Genomic DNA, 19,608 nt, shown 5'->3' with positions numbered 1-19,608 from the left:
CTGGTAAGCACGTAAAAGTATACAGTGATCATCGTGCATTACAATTTCTTATTTCTTCAAAATTAAATCATGAGAGGTTAAAACGTTGGGCATTGTTTCTGCAAGAATTCCGCTTCACAATAGTCTACATTCCCGGCAAGGAGAACATTGTTGCGGACGCACTGTCACGCGCACCGGCTGGGCTTGAGAAAAGTAACACAGAAGGCAACCTCGAGAAAAATTTCAGTATTCTTTACATTCAGAAAGTCGCCTTTGAAAACTTCATCACCACATCTTTAAAGGACATTGCTCATGAACAAGACAAAGATCCGATTTGGAAAGACATCAAAAGCAAATGGCATGAAAAGACACACACACTGTTTCGGCATTACTATCTGGTTAGAAACAACATACTCTTCAAACGCTGCACTGTTGATGACAAGCTATGGGTACTTTGCATTCCTGATGATTTTGTTAATTAGCTCATTTGGTACATTCATTTCAGCTATGCACATTTTGGTCCACGAAAATGTTATCATATTCTTCGAACGACTTGTTATTTTAACAATATGGAAAAGAGAATTCGAAGAGTCTTGTCTATTTGTAAACTTTGTCAATAGGCGAAACCATCTACTATCTCACATCGTGCTCCGTTGTTTCCTATCATTCCTTCTAAATTAAAAGAATTTGCTGATGTTGATCTCTTGGGACCCCTTGTCAGAACATCGAATGTATTTTCGTACGTTCTAGTCGCTGTTGAACTTACTTCAAAATTTGTTTCTTTCACTCCATTACGTAAAGCCACTGGACGATCTGTATCCAATGCCTTTGTTAAAAATTTCTTACGTGAAGTTGGCCACGTTGCTAAAGTCATTTCAGATAATGGACCGCAATTCTGCTGTTTGGTCACCCATACTTCGCAACCATAAAATCAAACCTGTTTTTATTTCATTGTACTCACCACATTGTAACCCCTCCGAACGGATTATGAAAGAAATCAATAAGCTTTGCAGACTTTATTGTCACAGAAAGCATCAGCATTGGGACAGATATTTACACTAATTTCAAAACGTGCTGAATGAAATGCCTCATGACTCCACTGCTTTACCACCTACTCTTGTACTGAAGAACGAAAAACCACCAAACAAAATCAGAGTGCTTGTACCTTTCCCGAATACACGTTAACTTCGACACAAAGACATAATTGATTTGGCTATTAAAAATATAAAATCTGCAGCAGACAAAAGGAGAAAACTACATGGTAAAGCAAATGCAAAGAAATTATATATTGATCAGAAAGTTCTCATTAAAGCTCATTCATTGTCACATAAGAAGAAACACTTGAGTCACAAATTCATTCTAGTTTACAATGGACCTTACAGAATCCGACGTATACCACATGATAATTGCGTTGAAGTTGAAACTCTGCGTACTAGGAAGAGTAAAGGTTTACACCACATTTCACATGTAAAACCCTTTACTGCAAGATAATCTGCTTTTTAACTTTGTCTTTGCCATAAAACTTTTCACTTCACATTTCTAGTATGCATTGTCAGACTTAAAAACTGTTACTATGCAACAATGTTTGAAGTTAAATATCCAGTCAAGAACCAAGAGAACTTATTTAAACAGAAATTACGAAAGCATTGTTATAGTGAACAGACGACACAGTGTTGTTATTTGTACATTCTTGCTGGTTAGTTGCACAATTACGTAATGACTATAAGGCTCACATACTTAGAACATTTACCAGTACTGCTAATGAGATTTTAATGCAACATTTTGGTTTACTTGAAAATACATTCTGGATTTAAAGTACTTTCTGTGCAATACCAGATGACACAGTGGTTAGTTTATGCGACAGCTACACGATTTTATCACGACGCTACTAATGAGTGACAATTTACAATGTTGCTTTTTCAGTGTTTCTGTTTTATATCTTCACAGTTTTTCTGTATTGTTCTGGAAAGTAAAACATGTTTTAGTAGTAACTTTTGTGGTATAGCTACAATGAGACAGCCTTTTCTGTAGCACAACAATACGTTACATTATGGTACTTTCTTGATCACTATGATATCTATATGCAAAGAATTTCACTTTCGTTTATGATGAGGTAAGTACATTGACTTAGTTTACAGAGGACGATAATTACGACACTTCCACAGAATTATCTTACAGCAAGACGCACATTTAGTGCTACAGGACACGCATTTGAGTGATTAATTTTGTACTTCAAACATTTATTTTTAAAGATATTTGAAGTACAATGATACAAAGTTTTTCCGTGATACATTTCATTCCATTGCAATAATCTGTAACACCTGAGGGTATAATTACATTTATCCTCAGGGGGTACACGCTTACTTTGTGTACCATGTGTTTGGCAAGCACAAGGAGCCCTAGCTAATATGGTATTTGCTTATATAACTTTACACATCGGTACCATATTTCTCTAACACAGAATTACACAGCTATCTGATTATTTACTTGAGAGAGACAAACATTTATTTTACTACATCGTGACAGACGTTTACGTAATTACACCGTTGGATAACTTCAAACTTACGAAATTGTATTTTGTCTGTACTTTGGGAACTCTTCATTTTTATTCGGAACTATTGTGATACTATGTGAGCTTTGAATGATGTGTTTGGTATGGGGTCATGATTTTTAAAGTACGTTTGAGGTAGATGACACTTTTGAAATGAGCAGAGAATTTTTTTTAGGTTTTAAAATATTCAGAACGCTACGATGATTTTGAGATGTGATTGATCTGTTATGATATTATTACGACGACGATGTGTATTATGCTGTTGAGGTATGTTTATGATCAATAAGCTGATGCTATATGAGGAATTTGATTATGCTATGTATTTATTATGATGAAATATTGAAGTGTTGTCGCAAGATTGACATGTCGACGAATATATATGTGTAATACGGTAAGGAATAATGAGTAGTGGTTAGGGACTCTGGCTTGTGATAAAGGTTGTTGGAAACCAAGAATCGTACTTTAAGAGTTATGAAATGCATGTAAATGCGTGAATGTATTACAATGCCAACGAAAATTTTTTGGACACTGTTATATCAATAGGATTTTGTTTCTACATATTTGTAACGCAAATTCTTGCCCTGTGAAATATTTTTATATGAGACTGTCACTGTAGCAGAAACTGCTGTCGTAAATATTTCGGGAAGAAAGGTAGGTCTCTGTAAGCACCCAGCTGCGCGACAGACGCCTGGAAAAAAAGCCATTAGTGTGTGCGTTTCAGAGGCGCAGGTGGAGAAGAAAAAAAAAAAAGGGAGGCCATTATCCTCGCTATTGACATTCCTTTGTAGAAAGCATCGTAAATACGACACCCTCAAACTTGAAAACATGATTACACTGTAGAGTTCTTAATTTATGATATTTACTGAAATGAAATGATGAGAAACATTTTATGTCTATTGTCTTGCTAGTTGAAAGATTGTTTACTGCATTATCAAATGCCATTTGGCTAGTGAATGACGTTTCACGCCTTGCTTCACCTATTTTGTTTAATATCTAGTTTCTAGCTGCACTGCAGCATTGGTTAAAATAAAATTTTATAGATGTACTAATATAAATATTTTCTGTCTACAGATTGAGTAAATAATAATTTTTTTCAAAAAAATGAGGGAACACAAAAAGACATTTACCTTCACAGGAACTGCAATCATAGTTTTCTTTTCAAGTACTTGATAATTTCTTTTGTAGAATAAATTGTGATGCATCACTCTAGTGTTAAGATGTGACATAGGTATTAGACATGGGCATTTTTAGTGTAATATTTTTTCTGCTTGAACTTTGTCATGTTTAAGTATAAGTTATTTCATTTGCTGCTGCTGTTTGCCAGGCATAGTGCTAGTGAATTTTAATTTGTGTTACTCTGCTAAGCCAGTTTACTACTGATTTATTTTTCTTGTTTGCTGCTCATTGCCTTATATTAGTTGTAATTTATGCTGCTTGCTTCGCCATTTGTATTTTTGATCATTGCTGTTTGTGTTAATTGTTTTGTGCTGCTGCATTGCCTCGTCCTTTAGTTTAGCATCTGAGCTCAGTAGATTTAAGTTACCTTAAGACTATATAAGAGAATGAGTTGCGATGAATTGGATGAAATGCATTGAGAAGCTATAAGAAAATGGTTTTGCCAAAAAAAAAGTATTTTGAAAGAGAATATGAACCAAAAAAGGTAGGTTTTAGGGACAACAGGTTTAGGTAGGATTTTCTTGGAAATAAATGATGAGGTAAGATAATGGAAAATAAATAATGAGGTAAGATAATAGAAAATAAATAATGAGGTAAGAAATATGTGAACATATAAATACAGAAAGCATGCTTGGATAGGATTTTTTTGGTGGAAACAAATGTTGAAATAAGACGAAAAATCTATGGAATGAAGTTTTAGGTTAGACTGCAGTACCAAATGTTACACTGAAAACAAACCCTGTCCTTTCCTTTTGTGTTATCCCCCTATGTGTTTGTGTACCCTTGTGTATTTGTTTTCTTCCTGTCTCTGTGTACTGTTTCATAGAATTTTTTTCTCTTCTAATACTAAGCTACATTCACTATGATGAGGAATACTGTTATCCTCAAATATAATTTGCATTAATAATATGTTATTTACTTCGTAAAGATGTTTAGGCATTATTTATCTGTTCTGTTTTGTTGCCCATGTGTGAAGTTGATGATTCAAAAGTTATTCTGATCTTTTATGTGTGTACTCATGTCATAATTCCTGTAACACTGACGTATATGTTATTTCAATTCTTTTGTAAAGCCTGTACTACAAATGTTCTCTGTATTATTATGTTCTTTAATGATGTATTTTGTACCTTTGTAATTGTATTCTTACGTTATAAAATTGTAATTGACACCAGGTCATCAAATTAAGTAACTTGTAAGTTCCATTTCACTGCACGCGTTTCTGTTGGTCATAGTATATGGACAATATGTGAGAAGTAGGGACTGTTAGTGTTTGCACGTGTGTTAATAATTCAGCAAGGGACTGGATAACACCATTGCTGGTTCTAAGGACAATTAAAAACTTTGTGAGTGCACAAGTGGTGGTTTATGGACTTGCTATATTGTCCGCAAGACTCTTCGATGGGGATTGTGCACCTGTACATTTGCAACAGATGGCTGCTGGCTGTCTCTACAAGGACTACAATGGGTCTGCACCTTTGATGACCCACCAATACCATTATTTCTACAAGGACTACGGTGGGTCTGCGTCTTTGCTGACTCACCAGTACCATTATTTCTACAAGGACTGCAGTGGGTCTGCGCCTCTGGTGGCCCACCAATACCATACTCTCTACCAAGACTATACTGGGTCTGCTCTGTGATGACCTACCTACCAATATTCTTCAAAACGTCGAATGGCTCTGCTGTGGGTTTGCTCTGTTGTGACCCATTACCTGTCTGCATGACAAGAGTCAGCACTGTCTTGCCGTTGGAAGGACAACACTACTTCTTCAAGACTGCATGGAAATCCACTACTTCCGTGTGCATTTTCTTTTACTGCTCAGACTTTGAAAAAAAAACTGCAATTTTACTATGATGTATGATCAGGACTGTCTTTATGGACTGTGAGAAAATTTTACCTTTTGACCAACATTGTATCAATAAGTGTGTGCATTTGATATCTATGTTATTGTAATCATGAAAAATTTTTTCAAATCATTATTGGCCAGTGCCCAAAACAATTTGTAAAATTTTTTGTGGGGAGTATGGGGGCTATATCAGTAGGCTGTTTATGTTTTCTTATTGGCAACGTTACGTAGCGCTCTGTATGAAAATCACTGGCTGTGCTGTGTGCAGTCTGTGGCTAGTTTGCATTGTTGTCTGCCATTGTAGTGTTGGGCAGCGGCAGCTGGATGTGAACAGCGCGTAGCGTTGCGCAGTTGGAGGTGAACCGCCAGCAGTGGTGGATGTGGGGAGAGAGATGGCGGAGTTTTGAAATTTTTAAAACTGGATGTCATGAACTGCTATGTATATTGTGAGTTTTCAACATTATTAAGGTAAATACATTGTTTGTTCTCTATTAAAATCTGTCATTTGCTAACTATGCCCATCAGTAGTAAGTGCCTTCAGTAGTTTGAATCTTTTATTTAGCTGGCAGTAGTGGCGCTTGCTGTATTGCAGTAGTTCGAGTAACGAAGATTTTTGTGAGGTAAGTGATTTGTGAAAGGTATAGGTTAATGGTAGTCAGGGCCATTCTTTTGTAGGGATTTTTGAAAGTCAGATTGCGTTGCGCTATAAAAATATTGTGTGTCAGTTTAAGCACAGTCTTGTATAATTGTTCAAAGGGGACGTTTCACAGTCACGGTTGAAAACGTAATACGTGCCCTTTATGTGTCTGGGCTCCATCTCAACCGTAATTGTCCAGCATCATGCTTGTGGCGACACTAATAACCATCCCTTTTTTTCCTATCATTGCTTTTTTTTATTAGGTGTATTTCTTCAAAAATTGTTTTAAAACCTCGGCGCGTATGTGTCGTGAGTAATTTTTAGACATTGTTGGAATAAATATTACTATTGCAAATTAAAGCCAGCTCTCGTGACCTAGCGGTTCTAGGCGCTACAGTCTGGAACCGCGCGACCGCTACGGTTGCAGATTCGAATTCTACCTCGGGCATGGATGTGTGTGCTGTCCTTAGGTTAGTTAGGTTTAAGTAGTCCTAAGTCTAGGGGCTGATGACCTCAGATGTTAAGTCCCATAGTGCTTAGAGCCATTTGAACCATTTGAACAAGATGATAATTTTACATCTGGCATTTAGTGGGGAGTGAAAAGTTTTCTTAATTTATGGCCAATTTTGAGCTTGATGTCCTGAAATATATGTTAATGACATAAACTCAGTCGACATAAAAGCTTTCTGGGTTTGGTACCGCGTCATAATGTAAAAACTACTGCTGCTTGAGAAAAACCAACGTTTCGGCAACGATTGCAGCGTCCTTCTTGTGGCCGAAACGTTGGTTTTTCTCAAGTAGCAGTAGTTTCTTCATTATGACGCGGTACTAAAACCTAGAAAGCTTTTATGTCGACTGACTCTGGCCGCAGAAGCCTACGCAATGACATCAACTCAGTCACTTGAAAATGGCATAATTTGCCGAAACCTGGTTCGTAATTAAATAAACAATAATATAGTCAAGTGGCCGTGTGTTCATTTAAAAATCATCAAACAATGTTTCACATGTGAGCACCACTTAGTTTTTCAAGTAGTCCATCTGGTAGTTTCATGGGAGAAATTTATCAATTTATGTGATCTGGGGTGATGGATTCAGCATGAGTCTAATCTGCATACCCAAGGAGCACCGGATCTGTGAGAGGTGATGTTCACTGCAAAATGGTTCAAATGGCTCTGAGCACTATGGGACTTAACTGCTGAGATCTTCAGTCCCCTAGAACTTAGAACTACTTAAACCTAACTAACCTAAAGACATCACACACATCCATGCCCAAGTCAGGATTCGAACCTGCGACCATGACGGTCGCGCGGTTCCAGACTGTAGCGCCTAGAACCGCTTTTTTTTAACATTGTAAATTTAATAAAAGTTCATCCGATTACATGTGATTTTCGCGCTATATCAACTGTAATGTGAATAGTAAAGAATATCACTGTGTTGTAAAAAAAAAAGTAACGAATGGGACTCCACCCAGCGAGCAACTACCTACGTTTACAGGGCTTAGACGCTAACCACTTTTTTGTTTTTTTCTTTTTTATTTTTTTTTAATTGTAATTTTTTTTCTCTACCTACTTTTTTTTATATGGAAAAAGGCGTCTTTCAGTTACGGCGAACAAATTAAGAATGTATATCTGTAGCAACTACAGAACAAGAGTTCCTTCTAAACTATGAAATAGAATTTGAAACTAATAGTATGATGATAGATAATAAAGAAAGAAAAATGTAACCAAATCCCGCACGCCATTCCATGTGCAAGGCCCATCTGCATACAGATTCCATGTTCCAAGTTGATAAAACATTTCGCAGCGTGTGGAGCTCCAAGACGGCGGTTATCCTCTGCCCGGTACTCCCCAACTGTGAGGGGGGTTATCAAAGACACTGCGCAAGTAGTTCCCAAATAGTTGTCGGTATCGGGGTGTACACTCAAGTGTTTTATGACTGTCCTGGAGAAATTGCCAGTAATCAAGTATCATCTTCACATCATCTCGAAAGAGGTAGTATATGGACATGCCTTTAAACCATGTGAGAGCGTGAGTCTTCGCAGGTGGGAAATAAATATCCTCTGGACAAAGGAGGAGCCGTGGCTCAATTGTGCGAGGCGCGACACGTAGGTAGCAGTCGAGGATCTTCTGCACTAGCAGACATACCTCTAACGCCCATCCACATGTTAAACGGTGTTCGTCAGTATCCACGAGGTGGCAACGCGGGCAGAGGGGGGAATCCGTCATCCCAATAGCGTGCAGCCTTTGTCGTGTTACAACCTTCCCGTTCACCACCTGGTACCACGCGGCTCGTACCCGCGTGGGGAGGAACGGCTTCTGGACTGCACTCCACACTGCAGGCCATAGGGTCGTAGGGCTCTTCCTCTCAATCACAATGCGAGGGATGGACCTTAGCAGCAGCCTCTAAACGTCTCTCGCCTTGGGAGTGCGAGTGTTGGGGAGGTCTGGGTGCACGTAACTATACTCAAGAATAAATGCCGAGAGGTGCGAGAGTGAGGGTGTAATGTGCGCAATCGTGACAGGTGGCAGAAGAGACGCCGGCAGCAATTCCTCTAACAGACGTCCCGTAAGGGAAGCATCTTTGTGGGTCCACAATTTCATCATTCTGCGCAAGTATAACGCTGTAGCTCTCGCTCGTACATTTATAAGTCCCAGTACGCCATCACGCGGAGGGAGGGTGAGGGTTTCGTAGCGGACTTTGAATAGGTGTCTGGCGGTAAGGTAATATTCAAACGCTGCTTGCAGTCTGTGTGCCATCGCTGTCGATATCGGTAGGACCTGAGCCATGTGGATCATCTTAGTCGCCACGTGAAAGTTGAGGTATTCCACACGCTGTAGGAGGTCCATCCGTCGAAGTAGGTTCCGGAGAACTTCTGTGCGTATTGCCTGTAGTAATCGTACATAGTTCATGGCAGCCGTGTGGCGCACATCCTGTGTAAATGTTATGCCCAAGAACCGGATCTTGTTGACTAGTGGGAATGGGGCTAAAGCGTCCTCCTGTAGACCTCTCCCAGTGGGCATCGCTGCCGACTTGGCCACATTCATGAGGCTGCCCACTGCCAGTCCATAGCGATTGATCCATTGTATCACCGAGCGTACATCGTCACCAGATCGGACAACTAATAGTAGGTATGATCCCTCAATGACATGCCCGAGAGCCTGTTTTTCAACCCTCCGACAAGTGGTTCGAGTGCGATCGCATAAAGGATCATGGAGAGTGGGCATCCTTGGCGAACTGACCGTCGGATCGGAAAGGGGCCCGCAGTCCGTCCATTCACCAGTACACGGGATGCAGCTCCACGGAAAAGGCGCTGAAAGATGTCGAGAAAGCCGGCTGGGGTGGCCGAGCGGTTCTAGGCGCTAAAGTCTGGAAACACGCGACCGCTACGGTCGCAGGTTCGAATCCTGCCATGGGCATGGATGTGTTTGATGTCCTTAGGTTAGTTAGGTTTAAGTAGTTCTAAGTTCTAGGGGACTAATGACCTCAGAAGTTAAGTCCCATAGTGCTCAGAGCCATTTGAACCATTTTGATGTCGAGAAAGTCAGGCGGGAAGTCCATGCGGGCCATAATGGACAGAAGGAACTTGGGGTGAACTCTGTCGATGGCGAGGTCGAAATCAATGGAGATCAGAGCAGCTCGAAGGCGACAGGATGTGGCGATGGCTATTAAATCCCTGCATTCGCTGGTTGCCGTTTGCATGTTGGTCCCTCCGCCCTGTGTCGTTTGCTCCATGGAGAGGAGTAGGGGCAGAACCTTCTTATGCGGCTGGCGAGTAGTCGGGCGTAGATTTTATAGTCCGGGTTGAACATTGTAATTGGCCAGTAGTCCTCGACCGTCCGACCTCTGGAAGGCTTGTGTATCGGTATGAGGAGACCTTCCACGAATCCAGGTGACACGTGTGAACCAGTGTAATCAGGTCTTGGTACATGATGTCCCATCGGAGCATCATTAGATCGTAGAAAGTCCGATAAAACTCGAGCGGCAGTCCGTCTGGCCCGGGAGATTTGTTGAGTGCTCTCTTGTTAAGGGCGTCCTCGATGTCGTCCCGTGTAAGTCCAGCTAACAGCGTCGCCTCTGTATTCACCTCGTCGTAAAGGCTTCTGTAATCGCCGCCTGAGTCATTACGACCCTACCACCTGGCAATATGAGGTCCATGATCAGCTGCTATCGGCGTCGGCGGCTGTCGAGCACGATGTGACGCATTGACGGGTTTTCTCCTTCCGCTCGGTCTTGACGTCGCGATCGCACGCCGACCCTCTTCAAACGTTTCCTCGTAAGAGTCAATATTTTACCTTTAATTCGGCAGCTTTCCATTTGTCGGTTTGGAGATAGTGGTTGGCTGGCGAGTTCGCGGAGCATCGTGTAATAAAAGTCCAATGTGTGACGATGCCACGCTGTGATATCTATTCCGAATTGTGTTAGCACACGCCGAAACGCTGGTTTTGCACATTCCACCCACCATGCTAGAGTCGAAGGGTATCGGGGAAGACGACGTTCGCAATTCATCCAACTGTTGGCGATAATCTGACGGCATTCTGGGGCTTGAAGATGTGCCACATTCAGCTTCCAGGGTCCACGGCTGCGCCATATCCGCTGCTGCTGTAGAGTGGGTGTGCATATGAAAGCGCTATGATCGGAGAAGGCAAGCGGCCAACGTTGGCATCCAGTACTCCCGGCGCTAGAGTTCCTGAGACATAAATGCGATCTAGGCGACTGGCTGAGTGACTAGTAAGGTATGTCGGCCCGGGACGGTCACCATCCACTGTCTCCCACGTGTCGGTAAGAAGCAGATCTCGAACCAGGAGCCGGAGTTCTTGGCAAGTCGAGAAATGTGGGACTTGGCCTTTGCGGTGGAGCACACAGTTAAAGTCGCCATCGAAGATATATTGATCGAAGCGACTGATAAAGAGGGGGGGGGGGCGATATCCATCGAGTAGAACAGCGATCGTTCGCGGCCTTGGTCAGTTCCTGATGGAGCGCGTGCCCAGTGCTGTGATCGCCAGCCCCCTTCCTCAAGGAAGGTAAGTCACTTCTTCGATGGCAATTCCGTCGCGCACTAGTATTGCCGTACCGCTGCCATTTCGGTCCGTCGGTGACATATATGTCACATAACCGCAGAAGACGGGGAGGGCCGCTATATACACTTCTTGCTACAGGGCAATGTCAACATCCGAAGAACGAAGCATCTCAAGCAGCAACTGGATCTTCACTGCCGTTCGTACCGTGTTGAGGTTAAGCGTGGCGATACGATAAGCTTGTTGCCGAAGCGCAGATGCTAAGTTATCCATTAAAACTGGAATTACCTATGACGCTTCTGACTGTATTTACACTTCCGCATCCCCCCAAACCTAACCTGCAGTCCTTTCTAGAGAGCCGACGCTAATGGCGTGAGCCCTGTTGGCGTAACTTGCATGGTTCCGTCGTCGTCGTGGTCATCCGCCCACGTCGGGGAACTCAAAGCGAGATCGGCTTCCCTAGCTTCCTCAGGACACGGCATGGGTGCTTGCACTCCAGAAGGTGGTGGGCAGCATCTGTCCTGCATATCGGCATCCGATTTCGCCACTGTAGATATGTGTGGTTTGTCCTCAGTTCCGTTCGGTGACGCCACACTGCAGCAAATGGCGGCTGCCTCTGTAGTAGCGTCGTCATTGAAGGTGGAGTCGTCTCCTCTGGAGAGTGTGTCGCATCCCGTTCGGAAGTTGCTCTACGCCTCCGCTTCCGTCGCTTCGGAGAGCGTTGCTTCCTGGTGTGTCCTTCTGTGTCAGACGATGGCATAGTTTCACGACGTTCCGGCACAAAGGCAGCCGTAGGCACAATAAGCGAGTCTACGGCCATGCTATCGTCATGTATCTTGTTATCCGTCGACGGGGGCGGCGGCATCGGAATCCGTAGCTTGTGGAACGGGTTAGTCGTCATCGCCCTGTATTGGAGGATGGAGCCGCGACCCAACAGAGGATGTCGGCTGTCGTGGTGACGTGGTAGCTGTCGTGAGGACTAGTGCATAAGCCACGCGAAGCAGCGTCGGCTGCGATGGTGGGTCCACGTCAGCCGGCGGCAGTTGAGTGATTCGACGTTTGATACATTCGGATCTGAGGTGTCCCCTTCCCACAACCAGTGCAGGTCTTCGGTTGCCCATCGTAGATGACGATGGCACGGCAGCCACCGATATTCAGATATGAAGGTACATGTCTTTTAAGTTCTATTCGGACCTGGCGGACTCCGTTCAGCACAGGATATGTCTGGAATTGCGTCCATTTTTCCGCAATATGATCATGCACCGTGCCGTTGGGGCGCAGCGCTGTCACGACGTCCTCCGCCGGTAGTTCGAAAGCAAGTTCGAAAAGTCTGACCGTGCGAAGTCCCATGCCAGAATAATCGACGTGCACAGTCCCCACATTGCCATCAGCACGGCAGAAACGGAGGCCCTGTTTCGTTTCCCGAAGGATCCGTTCACATGTTGCGTCGTTGATGATCTTGACATATACGATACTACTCACAATGGACAAGTGAATACTGAGAATGTCGGTAGCAGGGATTTTAACTTCTTCTCGTAGAAATCGTTCGACTTCGAGTGCTTTGGGCCGTGCAAATTCGTTGCGGAAAGTAAATTTGAGCGTCGATTTTCTGTATTGGTGCGCCATAGTGATCTATATGCTGAGTACGGCACGCGCGAAACGGCGGAGTACGATGTAAACAACACATGCGCTCGCTCCGCGGCAGGAACACGAAACAGCGCGTCCTCACCGCTGCATAGCCAAAGGCCAACTGCGAACCGCTCAGCCACACCGGCCGGTGAATGGTCTTAGAAAGTGAAGGAAGACCTTCAAATTAATAACCATTAGCTACAACACACTTCCGACATCGGCTGTAAAACCGTTGGAAATCGACAGCAAACGCTTCTTGCGAAATCGTTCGATGTAATGTGGTCACGCGTTGTGTAGTTGGATATCCGCAACGTCTGTGAATGATCGTTAACAATAGTGCATACACTGTCTTTGGTTAACTCTAGCTCTTCTGCTCCCATTTTCAAACAGATCATTCGCAAACGTCCGTCAGCTCGTCCGGTGTCGCCTTGCATTGCCCGTGCTGACCCAAGCGCAGGTCATTCTCGGCACAGTACTTCACGTCTCTAAGGCCTTTGTACCACTCACACATTTGTTACTCACTGCTTCAACACCATACACTAGCACTAACGTTCCACGAGCTTCTGTCGTTGTTTTCCCTAATTTGAAACGAGACTTCACGTCAACACGTTGCTCTTTTCCGCTCCACTTCGCAATGACGTGAGTCCGACGGATGCTTGCTGGTGATCGGCAGCTCTCTGTGAGAACGGGAGCAGACGAGTTGAAGATCAAGAAGCCAGTGTAAGCGCAAATATTTGCTAATATCCACAGACGTTGAGGATATCCAAGCAACGCGTGAGCACGGCCCCTTTAGCCATTCCAAAAGAAGCGTTTGCTAACATTTTCCAACAGCTTCTCAACCGATGTCACAACTGTTTGTAGAAAATAGTGATTACTTTGAAGGCCAGTAAAGGTATTTATTTGTAACTCATGGTTATTTTATGAGACCATTCACCGAAATTTTCAGGCGTGTTTTGTCTGCAACATCTGTTTCTCATAAGAACAATATACTTTTTACAGTCTCAGTTGCGTGAAATTTTCACTCTGCAGTGGAGTGTACGCTGTTATGAAGCTTCCTGGCAATTTAAAGCTCGGCACCTATTCCTTTCGCGGGCAAGTGCAGTACCGACTGAGCTATTCAAGCACGACCCACGACCCCTCCTCACACATTTACTTCCGCCAGCACCTCGTCTCCTACCGTCCAATGTCCACAGAAGCTCTCCTACGAAACATGCCCTTTTGGGTGAAAGGATATTGCGGAGACATGGCTTAACCACAGTCTGGGGGATGTTTCCAGAGTCGAATTTTCACTCTGCAGTGGATTGCGCTCCGATATGAAACATCGTGGCAGGTTAAATCTCAATGGCGGACCGAGACTCGAAATCGGGACCTTTGCCTTTCGCCAGCAAGTGCTCTACCGACTGAGCTACCCAAGCACGACTCACAGCCTGTCCTCCCGACGCTGGAAACATCCCATAAGCTGTGGCTAAGCCATGTCTCCGCAATACACATTCTTCCAGAAATGTTAGTCTTACAAGTATCGCAGAACTTCTGTGAAGTTCGGAAGTAAGGAGACGAGGTACTGGCGGAAGTAAAGTTGTGAGGAGGACGTGTGGGTCGTGTTTGGGTAGCTCATCTGAAGAGGTTTTGCACGTGAAAGGCAAAGGTCCCGAATTCGAGTCGCGGTCGGGCATACAACTATAATCTGCCAGGGAGTTTCAGTTGCATGCCTTCTGAATGCAGTACTATATATATTATTTTTCTGTGCGCTATTCCAATAGAGTAGTAATTTCCTACACTGCTCTGTCGTAACGCCACACAAGAAAGCCACCCTAAATCGAAACTACACTTGCAACAGATGAAAAGAAACTGTATAAACATTTTATACCAATGTGCTCCAAAGCTTGCACGAATTTCAGGAATCTCATAATGACTACAACGCATGTATCGGGCGCACTGCAGGATTTACTTAAAATTTGTACTATTAGTCCGGTGTAGGTCTTCATGTTCACCAGTAGCGACACATTACAGGATGTCTACCTTTTAAAACATACACCAGTAAAAACTTGGACAACTATATTGTACAATGCTTAGTTCAAAGCTACAGTGCCTAATGAAACACTTCCTGGCATCTTACCAGTGTGTTTGAACGCTAGTGTCTAAAACAAGACATACATACAAGTGTTAATAGTGTCGTAAACGTAAGCGCCCTGAACGGAAATATATTGTATAGCACAAATGTAGTTAACCTGACAACACACAAGGTTCTAAGGCAGGAGATGAGACACTGGTGGAAGTAAAGCCGTGAAGGTGGGTCGTCAGTTCTGGTTGGACAGCTCAGTCTGTAGAGCACTTACCCGCGAAAGGCAAAGGTCCCAGGTTAGTTTACAGTTCCGGTACATAGTTTTAATCTGCAAGAAAGTTTCAATATACAATCTGATTAGTTGTATGCCACCCCGTATGCACAATCATTGGTGCAGTACCCTTACAATGTTCCTACATGTATATGACCACAAAAAAAAAACGAGAAAAACGTCATGGGCAGATGGCTCTGACAAGTGAGTCATATCCTAAATTGCATATGCGGTAAAACTAAGTGTATCCAGTGTTGGGACACATAGGAAGAAAAGTGATTAAATTCGGAAGTCTTCAGCTATCGTAACACAACTTTCAGAAACGAAATACAGAATAAAATGGAAAATGGAGTTGGTGCTAAAAATTACCCGTAGTTTTATCTTCTTATTTTTGCGGTCTTCAGTCCAGAGACTTGTCTGATGCAGCTCTCTATGTTACTTTATCCTGTGCAAGCTTCCTCATCTCCGAGTAACTACTGCAACCTACATTCTTCTGAATCTGCTTACTGTATTCATCTCTTGGTCTCTCTCTACGATTTTTACCCTCCGCGCTTCCCACCAGTACTAAATTGGTGGTCCCTTGATGCCTCAGAACGTGTCGTACCAACATATCCCTTCTTCTAGTCAAGTTGTGCCACAAATTCCTATTTTCCCCAATTCTGTTTAGTACCTCCTCATTAGTTAAGTGATCTACCCAATTATCTTCAGCATTCTTCTGTAGCACCATATTTCGAAAGCTTCTATTCTCTTCTTGTCTAAACTAGTTGTCGTTCATGTTTCAATTCCATTATGGGTACCTCAATACAAATACTTTCAGAAGAGGCTTCCTGACATTTAAATCTATACTCGATGTTAACAAGTTCCTCTTCTTCATAAACGATTGCCCTGCCGTAGCCAGTCTACATTTTATATGCTCCCTCCTTCGACCATCATCAGTTATTTTGCTCCTCAAATAGCAAAACTCCCTTACTACTTTAAGTGTCTCATTTCCTAATCTAATACCCTCAGCATCACCCGATTTAATTCCACTACATTCCATTATCCTCGTTTTACTTTTGTTGATGTTCATCTCATATCCTCCTTTCAAGGCACTGTCCATTCCGTTCAACTGCCCTTCAAAGTCCTTTGCTGTGTCTGACAGAACTACAATGTCATCGGCAAACTTCAAAGTTTAATTTCTTCTCCATGTATTTTAATTCCAACTCCAAATTTTTCTTTTGTTTCCTTTACTGCTGGCTCAATATACAGATTGAATAACGTCGAGGATAGGCTACAACCATGTCTCACTCCCTTCTCAACCATTGCTTCCCTTTCATGCCCGTCGACTCTTATAACTGTCATCTGGATTCTGAACAAACTGTAAATAGCCTCCCGCTCACTGTATTTTACCCCTACCCCCTTCAGAATTTGAAGAGAGTATTCTAGTCAACATTGTCAAAATCTTTCTCTATGTCTACAAATGCTGGAAAAATAGGTTTGCCTTTCCTAATCTGTCTTCCAAGATAAGTCGTAGTTTCAGTATTCCCTCGTGTGCTTCTACATTTCTACGGAATCCAAATTGATCTTCCCCGAGGTCAGCTTCAACCAGTTTTTCCATTCTTCTGTAAAGAATTCGTGTTAGTTTGCAGACGTGACTTATTAAACTTACAGTTCGGTAATTTTCACACCTATCAACACCTGCTTTCTTTGGGACTGGAGTTATTATATTCTTGTTGAAGACCGAGGGTATTTCACCTGTCTCATACATCTTGTCCACCAGATGGTAGAGTTTTTTCATTGCTTACTCTCCCAAGGCTACCAGTAATTCTAATGGAATGTTGTCTACTCCCGGGGCCTTGTTTCGACTCAGGTCTTTCAGTGCTCTGTCAAACTCTTCACGCAGTATCATATCTCCCATTTTATCTTCATCAACGTCCTCTTTAATTTCCATGATATTGCCCTCAAGTACATCGCCCTTGTATAGACCCTCTATATACTCCTTCCTCCTTATTGCTTTCCTTTCTTTGCTTACGAGTGGTTTTCCATCTGACCTCTGGATATTCATACACGTGGTTCTCTTTTCTCCAAAGGTCTCTTCAGTTTTCCTGTAGGCAGTATCTATCTTACCCCTAGTGACTTATGCCTCTACATGATTTCTTTTGTCCTCTAGCCATCCCTGCTTCGCATTTTGCGCTTCCTGTCGATCTCATTTTTGAGTCGTTTGTATTCCCTTTCGCCTGCTTCATTTACTGCATTTTTATATTTTCTCCTTTCATCAATTAAATTTAGTATCTCTTCTGTTACCCAAGGTTTTCTACTAGCCCTCCTCTTTTTACCTACTTGATCCTCTGCTGTCTTCACTATTTGACCTCTCAAAGCTACCCATTCTTCTTCTAGTGTATTTCTTTCCCCTGTTCTTGTCAATCGTTCCCTAATTCTCTCTCTCAAATTATCTACAACCTCTGGTTCTTTCAGTTTATCCTTCAATTACTACCTCTTCGCAGTTTCTTCACTCTCAGTCTAAAGTTCATAACCTATAAATTGTGGTCAGAGTCCACATCTGCCCCTGAAAATGTCTTACAATTTAAAACCTGGTTCCTAAATCTCTGTCTTACCATTATACAATCAATCTGAATCCTTCCAGTGTCCTCAGGCCTCTTCCACGTATACGACTTTCTTTCACGATTCTTAAACCAAGTGTTAGCTATGATTAGGTTTCAGTTGTCCCTTATGGTGGATATATACTTTTGACACGCAATAAGTAACCTAGCTACGCGTTGTCAAACATTTCTATTTTAGTTGGAATTGACTGCAGCTGTGTTTTGCCTAATGAAGTGTACTAGCCTCCTTCTGTGTTGTCACATACAACAGTGTGTACAATTACAGCGGGACATTTACACCACGCTTAAGGCATGTTTTGTTTGGTAATCATTTTAATGTACATAGGTCATTTGACAGGGTCAGGTAACTGTATAACTCAAAATCTATATAGGTTTTCAATGAGCATGATAACTGTTTATGATTACAGTACTACTGTAAGTATAAGACGGCTCAACTAGATAATACATAGCAATAATCTTGCTTCTTTTGAATTACTGTTATTTAACTTGTTATGAAATCTATAAAATACTAACCTGTTTCATATTTTGATTATAAGCAATGTCTCGTAATGTATTAATTGAGAGTATTCCTCATTCCAGTAGTCTCTACATGTTCCACACAGTGCACCACGTCCTTTCTGTTGTCACAAATGGAACCTCTGTCAGGTTACACTCTTGTAACTCTAGGAAACTTTGAACTGCTCTCTTGGGCATTTGTCTATTTTCCTCGCCCATAGTTGAAGTGTGATATCAGTGGACCCTTTGTGTATTTTCCGTTCTGGATACCCAATTGTAGGGGTAACATACCGACATGAGACGATTTCCGAGTCTATTACAGATTTCCTGTATTGAGCTAACAAATCAGCTTCTCGGTACTTTACCTTACACTTCTTTAGAACGATGATAGTCGAGATATTCCATATTCTCAGCACCCATCCAGCAGCTGAAACTGGTCCTGTAACGTTGTAGGATACGTGATAATTCGTACTGTCAGCCGATACAGCACTTCTCCTCACAATTGTGTCAATTCAGCGTGCTTTCGTGATGTTTCTGCTGTCGCATATCATTCGATGTGTTTCTTGCTTCACTTTTCGGGGGATGGGGGCGTGGCACTTTCTCACCAAATTCAAACGCCCGCCAAAATCCGCCGTCTTGATCGCAGTCATCTTGGGTGCCATCATCGTGGATGACGTCATCGAAGTCATCTTGGATAACGGTACTTTGGGGTGAGAGCGGCCTTGTCCCGATACTCACATGTCTCCAAAAACTTACCAACAAGCTGTAGGGTCCCACAATCAGTGATGTATTTCGTTTTAAAGACGGACAAACAAGCTATTAAGCAGGTGGTTATAGTGTTTTGATTCATCAGTATATCGAGCCCCCCCCCCCCCCCCCCAATGAGGGTTATTCATGCTGTAGTCTTACCTTGATCATTATCATATTCTTTCAGTATTTTTGGCACCAGTGTACTTTTTTTTGCGAACTTGCCTTTGTCTGTGATTCCAACCACGTGTCCCTCACCTGACAAAGGACACTCTTCATCGCATTCCCGTCAGATTTAGTGGTAAGATGACCCAATGGATAGCCCGTCAGAAACTGAACACAGATCAAGCATGAAAACAGGAAAAAGGAGTACTGAATTATGGAAAAAAAACAAAGTAGAAACACTGAACTGCCCAAGCTTCAGAAGTGCAAAACTGAGCTACGCTAAACAGCCGCGGCGTCGTGGTAACAGTGCTGCACTATAACGCGGACGAACCGTGTTCAAAACTCCCTCGTGCAATTTACTTTAATTTACTTTTTTTTCACAACATTATGAACTGGCCGCCCGGTCAGTGAAATGTTTATTCTGTTTTTGTAGT

Source organism: Schistocerca americana, chromosome 1 (genome assembly GCF_021461395.2).
Source record: "Schistocerca americana isolate TAMUIC-IGC-003095 chromosome 1, iqSchAmer2.1, whole genome shotgun sequence".
In the NCBI taxonomy this organism is placed as follows: Eukaryota; Metazoa; Arthropoda; class Insecta; order Orthoptera; family Acrididae; genus Schistocerca; species Schistocerca americana.
The sequence above is the reverse complement of the archived record's forward strand: the minus strand, read 5'-3'. Positions refer to the sequence as shown.